Genomic DNA, 9,567 nt, shown 5'->3' with positions numbered 1-9,567 from the left:
GTACGCGGGCCTCTCACTGTTGTGGCCTCTTCTGTTGCGGAGCACAGGCTCCGGACGCGCAGGCTCAGTGGCCACGGCTCACAGGCCCAGCCGCTCCGCGGCATGTGGGATCTTCCCGGACCAGGGCATGAACCCGTGTCCCCTGCATCGGCAGGCGGACTCTCAACCACTGCGCCCCAGGGAAGCCCAATGTGATATTTTAATTTTATCATCCCACTGTCCTTGGTAGCTAGAATTCTTGACATGGGAGAAAAGTGTGGTAGGCAGGCTGTAAGATGTCCTCCAATGATCGCAGTTCCCAGTATTCAAAGCCTTATATAATCCCTCACCCCCTTTAAATAGCTTGCTTCTAACCAATAGAATACAGTAATGTTGAGGGGATGTAACCTCTGTGAATAGGTTAAAAATTTTTTTTTTTAAACTGTGATTTTTGCTTGATAGCTGATGCTCTCCTCTGGGGATTTAGATGAAGCAAGCAATCATGTTTTAAACAAAACGATATGACAACTTATGGACTGGGAGAAAAATATTGCAAATGATGTGACCGATAAGGGCTTAATTTCCAAAATATACAAACAGCTCATACAACTGAATAACACAACCACAACAAAAATCCAAACAACCCAATCAAAAAATGGGCCAAAGATCTGAATAGACATATCTCCAAAGAATACAGATAGTCAAAAGGCACATGAAAAAATGCTCATCATTGCTAATTACCAGAGAAATGCAAATCAAAACTACAATGAGGTACCACCTCACACCAGTCAGAATGGCCATCATTAAAAAGTCTACAAATAACAAATGCTGGAGAGGGTGTGGAGAAAAGGGAACCCTCCTACACTGTTAGTGGGAATGTAAATTGGAGCAGCCACTATGGAAAACAGTAGGGAGGTTCCTCAAAAAAACTAGAGTTGCCATATGATCCAGCAATCCCACTCCTGGGTATATATCCAAACAAAACTATAATTCAAAAAGATACATGTACCCCTATGTTCATAGTAGCACTACTTACAAGAGCCAAAACATGGAAATAGCTTAAATGTCCATCAACAGATGAATGGAAAAAGAAGATGTGGTGTATATATATACAACGGAATATTACTGAGCCATAAAAATGAAATAATGCCGTTTGCAGCAACGTGGACCTAGAAATTATCATACTAAGTGTAGTAAGTCAGAAAGAGAGAAATACCATATGATATCACTTATATATGGAATCTAAAATACAACACAAATGAACGTATCTACAAAACAGAAACAGACACACAGATATACAGAACAGACTTGTGGTTGCGGGAGGAGGGATGGAGGGAAGGATTGGGAGTTTGGGATTAGCAGATGCAGACTATTATGTATAGAACAGATAAACAACAATGTCCTCAAAACTCTGCAACTCAGTTGTGGGGAAAACCTAATCTTGATTGGGAGACAAGACGGCAGAGTAGAAGGACGTGAACTCACCTCTTACATAAACACCAAAATTACAACTAACTACTGAACAACCATCAATAAAAAAATGCTGGAACCTACAAAAAAGATACCCTACATCCAAAGATAAAGAAGAAGCCACAACAAGACAGTAGGAGGGGTACAATCATGATAAAATCAAGTCCCATGCATGCCGGGTAGGCGACCCACAAACTGGAAACTAATTATACCACAGAAGTTCTCCCACAGGAGTGAAACCTCTGAGCCTCACATCAGGCTCCCCAGCCTGGGGGTCTGGCAATGGGAGGAGGAGCCCCCAGAGAATCTGGCTTTGAAAGCCAGTGGGGTTTGATCACTGGAATTCCACAGGACTGGGGGAAACAGAAAGTCCACTCTTAGAGGGCACACACAGGGTCTTGTGTGCACCAGGATCCAGGGGAAAAAGCGGTGACCTCATAAAAGACTGGGCCAGACTTAACCTGCTAGTATTGGAGGGTCTTCTGAAGAGGCAGGGGGTAGCTGTGGCTCACTGCAGGGACAGGGACACTGGTGGCAGCAGTTCTAGGGAGTACTCGTTGGTATGAGCCCACCTGGAGGGCACCATCTTCTCACCAAGATGTGGCCCCAACCAACAGCCTGTAGGCTCCAGTGATGGGATGCCTCAGGCCAGACAACCAACAGGGCAAGAACACAACCCCACCCATCAGTAGACGGGCTGCTTAAAGTCTTCCTGAGCACACAGATTCCTGATAAACACACTCCCTGGCAGGGCCCTGCCCACCAGAGGTACAAGACCCAGCTCCACATACCAGTGGGCAGGAACCAGTCCCTCCCACCAGGAAGCCTGCACAAGCCTCTTAGACAGCTTCATCCACCAGGGAGCAGAGAGCAGAAGCAAGAAGAACTACAATCCTGCAGAATGGAAATCACAATCACAGAAAGTTAGACAAAATGAGATGGCAGAGGAATATGTCCCAGATGAAGGACCAAGATAAAAACCCAAGAAGAAAAACTAAGTGAATTGGAGATAGACAATCTACCTGAAAAAGAATTCAGAATAATGAGAGTAAAGATGATCCAAGATCTCAAAACAGAATGGAGGCACAGATCAAGAAGATACAAGAAATGTTTAACAAAGACCTATAAGAACTATAAAGAATGAACAAACAGAGGTGAACAATACAAAAACTGAAATGAAAAATACACTAGAAGGAATCAATAGCAGGATAACTGAGGCAGAAGAACAGATAAGTGAGCTGGAAGACAATGGTAGAAATCACTTCCATGGAACAGAATAAAGAAAAAAGAATGAAAAGAAATAAGAACAGTATGAGAGAACTCTGGGACAACATTAAATGTGCCAACATTCACATTACAGGGGTCCCAGAGGGAGAAGAGAGAGAGAAAGGATCTGAGAAAATATTTGAAGAGATAATAGCTGAAAACTTCCTCAACATGGAAAAGGAAACAGTCACCCAAGTCCAGGAAGTGCAGAGAGTCCCAGGCAGGATAAACCCAAGGAGGAACATGCTGAGACACATAGTAATCAAATTGACAAAAATTAAAGACTAAGAAAAAATATTAAAAGCAATGAGGGAAAAGCAACAAATAACACACAAGGGAACTCCCATAAGGTTATCAGCTGATTTCTCAGCAGTATCTCTGCAGGCCAGAAGGGAATGACACAATATATTTAAAGTGATGAAAGGGAAGAAGAACCTACAACCAAGAATACTGTACCCAGCAAGGCTCTAATTCAGATTTGACAGAGAAATCAAAAGATTTACAGACAAGCAAAAGCTAAGAGAATTCAGCACCACCAGACCAGGTTTGCAGCAAATGGTAAAGGAACTTCTCTAGGCAGAAAAGAAAAGGCCACCACTAGAAACAAGAAAATTATGAACAGAGAAGCTCACTGGTAAAGGCAAACATACAGTAAAGGTGGAAATCATCTGCACACAAATATGACATCAAAACCAGCATCTGTGAGAAGAGGACAGCACAAATGCAGGATATTAGAAATGCATTTGAAATTAAAAGAACAGCAACTTAAAACAATCTTGTTTATATATAGTCTGCTATACCAAAACTTCATTGTAACCATGAACAAAAATCTACTATAGATACACACACAAAAAAGAAAAAGGAATCCAAACACAACACTAAAGTTAGTCATCAAATCACAAGAGAAGAGAACAAAAGAGGAAGGGAAAAAAAAAACACCTATAAAAGCAAATCCAAAATGGCCATACGAACATACATATTGATAATTACCTTAAATGCAAGCCGATTAAATGCTCCAACCAAAAGAAACAGACTCACTGAATGGATAAAAAAACAAGACCCATATATATGTTCTCTATAAGAGACCCACTTCAGATCTAGCGACACATACAGACTGAAAGTGGGCAGATGGAAAAAGGAATTCCATACAAATGGAAATCAAAAGAAAGCTGGAGTAACAATACTCATATCAGACAAAACAGACTTTTTTTTTTTTTTTTGCCCGCACCATGCAGCATGCGGGATCTTAGATGCCCAACCAGGGATTAAAACCATGACCCCTGCAATGGAAGTGTGGCGTTTTAACCATTGGACCTCCAGGGAAGTCCCCAAAATAGACTTTAAAATAAAGACTGTTACAAGAGACAAAGAAGGACACTACATAATGATCAAGGGAGCAATCCAAGAAGAAGATGGAACAATTGTAAATATATATGCACCCAACATAGGAGCACCTCAATACATAAGGCAAATACCAATAGCCATAAAAGGAGAAATAGACAGAAACACAATAACAGTGGGGAGTTTAACACCCCACTTTCATCATGGACAGATCATCCAGACAGAAAATCAATGAGGAAACACAGGCCTTAAATAACACATTAGATCAGATGGACTTAATTGATATTTATAGAGCATTCCATCCAAAAGCAGCAGAATACACGTTCTTCTCAAGTGCACCTAAACATTCTCCAGGATTGATCACATGCTGGGCCACAAAGAGAGCCTCAGTAAATTTAAGAAAATTGAAATCATATCAAGCAACTTTTCTGACCACAATGTAATGAGACTAGAAATCAACTATAGGAAAATAACTAAAAAACACAAACATGTGGGGGCTAAACAATATGTTACTAACCAACCAATGGATCACTGAAGAAATCAAAGAGGAAATTAAAAAATACCTAGAGACAAATGAAAATGAAAGCACGATGATCCAAAACCTACTGGATGCAGCAAAAGCAGTTCTAAAAGGGAAATATATAGCAATACAATCTTACCTCAAGAAACAAGACAAATCTCAAATAAATAACCTAACCTTACACCTAAAGGAACTAGAGAAAGAACAACAAACAAAACCCAAAGTTAGTAGAAGGAAAGAAACCATAAAGCTTAGAGCAGAAATAAATGAAATAGAGATGAAGAAAACAACACAAAAGATCAATGAAACTAAAAGCTGGTTCTTTGAAAAGATAAACAAAATTGATAAACCTTTATCCAGACTCAACAAGAAAAAGAGAGAGAGGGCTCAAATCAATAAAATTAGAAATGAAAAAGGAGAAGTTACAACAACGGACACCAGAGGAATACAAAGGATCATGAGAGACTACTACAAGCAACTGTATGCTGATAAAATGGAAAACGTAGAAGAAATGAACAATTTTTTAGAAAGGTACAATCTCCCAAGACTGAACCAGGAAAAAACAGAAAATATGAAGAGAAGAAATAGAAAATATGAACAGACCAATCACAAGTACTGAAGTTGAAAATATGATTTAAAAACTCCTAACAGGGGTTTCCCTGGTGGTGCAGTGGTTGGGGTTCCACCTGCCAATGCAGGGGACACAGGTTCGAGCCCTGGTCCAGGAAGATCACACAGGCCGTGGAGCAACTAAGCCCATGCACCACAACTACTGAGCCTGCACTCTAGAGCCCACGAGCCACAACTGCTGAGCCTACATGCTACAACTACTGAAGCCTTCGCACCTAGACCCCATGCTCCACAACAAGAGAAGCCACCGCAACTAGAAGCCTGTGCACTGCGAGGAAGAGTAGCCCTGCTCACTGCAACTAGAGAAAGCCCACGCACAACAATAAAGACCCAATGCAGCCAAAAATAAATTAAAAAAAAAAAAAACTCCCAAAAAAAAAAAAAAAAAAAACCTAACAAACAAAAGTCGAGGACCAGACGTCTTCACAGGTGAATCCTATCAAACATTTAGAGAAGAGTTAACACCTATCCTTCTGAAACTATTCCCAAAAATTGCAGAGGAAGGAACACTCCCAAACTCATTCTATGAGGCCACCATCACCCTGATATCAAAACCAGAAAAGGATACCAAAGGAAGGAAGGAAGGAAGGAAGAAAAGAAAATTACAGGCTAATATCACTGATGAACATAGATGCAAAAATGCTCAACAAAATACTAGCAAACTGAATCCAACAATACTTCAAATGGATCATACGCCATGATCAACTGGGATATATCCTAGGGATGCAAGGATTTTTCAGTATCTGCAAATCAATCAGTGTGATACACCACATCAACAAATTGAAGAATAAAAACTATATGATCATTCAATAGATGCAGAAAAAGCTTTTGACAAAATTCAACACCCAATTATGATTAAAAACTCTCCAGAAAGTGGGCATACAGTGAACATACTTCAACATAATTAAGGCCATAAATGATAAACCTACAGCTAACATCATACTCAACAGTGAAAAGGTGAAAGCATTTCCTTTAAGATCAGGAAAAAGACAAGGATGTCCACTCTCAATGCTATTATGCAACATAGTTTTGGCAGTCCTAGCCATGGCAGAGAAGAAAAAGAAATAAAGGGAATTCCAATTTGGAAAAGAATAAGTAAAACTGTCACTATTTGGGACTTCCCTGGTGGTCCCGTGGTTAAGAATCCGCCTTCCAATGCAGGAGACGCAGGTTCAATCCCTGATCAGGGAACTAAGATCCCACATGCTGCGGGGCAACTAAGCTCACGTGCTGTAGAGCCCACATGCCACGATTAGTGAGCCCATACACTGCAACTACTGAGCCCGCACGCTCTGAAGCCCGCATGCCACAACTAGAGAGAAGCCCACATGCTGCAACTAGAGAGCCCATGCACCACAACCACTGAGCCTGTGCACCACAACCAGAGAGAAGCCTGCGCACCACAACTAGAGAAGCCCACGCACCACAACAATAGATCCCGCATACTGCAACAAAGGTCCCGTATGCTGCAACAAAGATCCCACATGCCACAACTAGACCCGATGCAGCCAAATAATAATAAAAGAAAAAACAAAAACTGTCACTGTTTGCAGATGACATGATACTATACATGGAAAACCCTAAAGATGCTACCAGAAAACTGCTAGAGCTCATCAATGAATTCAGTAAAGTTGCAGGATACAAAATTAATACACAGAAATCTGTCGCATTTCTATACAATAACAATGAAAGTTCAGAAACAAATTAAAGAAACAATCCCATTTGCCATCACATCAAAAAGGATAAAATACCTAGGAATAAACCTACCTAAGGAGGCAAAAGACCTGTACTCTGAAAACTATAAGACGCTGATGAAAGAAATGGAAGATGACACAAATAGATGGAAAGATATACCATGTTCTTTGATTGGAAGAATCAGTATTATCGAAATGACTTTACTATCCAAGGCAATCTACAGATTCAGTGCAATCCCTATCAAATTATCAATGGCACTTTTCACAAAACTAGAACAAAAAAATCTTAAAATTTGTATGGAGACACAAAAGACCCCGAATAGCCAAAGCAATATTGAGAAAGAAAAATGGAGCTGGAGGAATCAAGCTCCCAGACTTCAGACTATACTAAAAAGCTACAGTCATCAAAACAGTATGGTACTGGCACAAAAACAGAAATATAGATCACTGGAACAGGACAGAAAGCCCAGAAATAAACCCATGCACCTATGGTCAATTAATCTATGACAAAGGAGGCAAGACTATACAATGGAGAAAAGTCAGTCTCTTCAATAAATGGCTCTGGGAAAACTGGACAGCTATATGTAAAAAAATAAAATTAGAACATTCTTAAACACCATAGACAAAAATAAACTCAAAATGGGTTAAAGACCTAAATGTAAGACTGGATACTGTAAAACTCTTAGAGGAAAACATAAGCAGAGCACTCTTTCATATAAATCAAAGCAATATCTTTTTTGATCTATCTCCTAGAGTAATGGAAATAAAACCAAAAATAAACAAATGGGACCTAATTAAACTCAAAAGCTTGTGTATAGCAAAGGAAATCATAAACAAAATGAAATGACAACCCACAGAATGGGAGAAAATATTTGCAAACAGTGTGACAGACAAGGGATTAATCTCTAAAATTTACAAACAGCTCATGTGCCTCAATATGAAAAAATAAACAACAACCCAATCAAAAAATGGCAAAAGACCTAAATAGACATTTCTCCAAAGAAGACATACAGATGGCCAAGGGGTACCTGAAAAGATGCTCAACATCGCTAATTATTAGAGAAATGCAAATCAAAACTACAACGGGGCTTCCCTGGTGGCGCAGTGGTTGCGAGTCCGCCTGCCGATGCAGGGGACACGGGTTCATGCCTCGGGCCGGGAAGATTCCACATGCCGCGGAACGGCTGGGCCCGTGAGGCAAGGCCGCTGAGCCTGCGCGTCCGGAGCCTGTGCTCCGCAACGGGAGAGGCCACAACAGTGAGAGGCCCGCATTCCGCAAAAAAAAAAAAAAAAAAAAACTACAACGAGGGAATTCCCTGGTGGTCCAGTGGTTAGGACTCCGTGCTTCCAATGCTGGGGGCCCGGGTTCCATCCCTGGTTGGGGAACTAAGATCCTGCAAGCTGCACAGCATGGCCAGAAAAAAAAACCAAAAAAACTATGAGATATCACCTCACACCAGTCAGAATGGCCATCATCAAAAAGTCTACAAACAATAAATGCTGGAGAGGGTGTGGAGAAAAGGGAACCCTCCTATGCTGTTGGTGGGAATGTAAATTGGTACAGCTACTGTGGAGAACAGTATGGAGGTTCCTTAAGAAACTAAAAATAGAACTATCATATGATCCTGCAATCCCAATCCTGGGCATATATCTGGAGAAAAACATGGTTCAAAAGGATACATGCACCCCAGTGTTCATTGCAGCACTATTTACAATAGTCAGGTCATGGAAACAACCTAAATGTCCATCAACAGATGAATGGATAAACAAGATGTGGTACATATATACAATGGAATATTACTCAGCCATTAAAGAGAATGAAATAATGCCATTTGCAGCAACATGGATAGACTTGTAGATTATCATACTAAGTGAAGTAAGTCAGAGAAAAACAAACATCATGTGATATCACTGATATGCAGAATCTAAAAAAAAATTGATACAAATGAACTTATTTATAAAACGGAAATAGAGTCACAGACTTAGAGAATGAACTTATGGTTACCGGGGGGATGGGTGGGGGGGAAGGATAGACTGGGAGTTTGGAGATATACATGTACACACTGTTATATTTAAAATAGATAACCAACAAGGACCTACCATATAGCAAAAGGAACTCTGCTCAATACTCTGTAATAAACTAAATGGGAAAAGAATTTGAAAAAGAAAAGATACATGTATATGTATAACTGAATCACTTTGCTGTACACCTAAAACCAACACAACATTGTTAATCAACTATACTCCAATATAAAATAAAAATTTTTTTAAAAATCCATAGGAACTGAAATCTAAAAATAAATAAATAAAAATAAAACAATAAACAACAACAACCCAGAAACAAAGTCCTATTTATAGCACAGGGAACTATATTCAATATCCTCTGATAAACCATAATGGAAAAGAATATGAAAAAGAATATATATATATATATAACTGAATCACTTTGCTGTACAGCAAAAATTAACACATTATAAACCAACTATACTTCAATAAAAATTTTAAAGTATATAAAGGCAGCCATGTTAAAGAGGCCTACATGGCCCTCTTGTCAACAGCCAGCAAGTAACTGAGTAAATAAGGCCCTCAGTCCAAGAACCCTCAAGGAACAGAATCCTGTCAACAACCATGTGAACTTGGAAGCAGATCCTTCCCCAGTCAAGCCTT

The sequence above is a fragment of the Phocoena sinus genome, chromosome 11, assembly GCF_008692025.1.
Source record: "Phocoena sinus isolate mPhoSin1 chromosome 11, mPhoSin1.pri, whole genome shotgun sequence".
Lineage (NCBI taxonomy): Eukaryota > Metazoa > Chordata > Mammalia > Artiodactyla > Phocoenidae > Phocoena > Phocoena sinus.
This window is presented reverse-complemented; position numbering follows the sequence as displayed.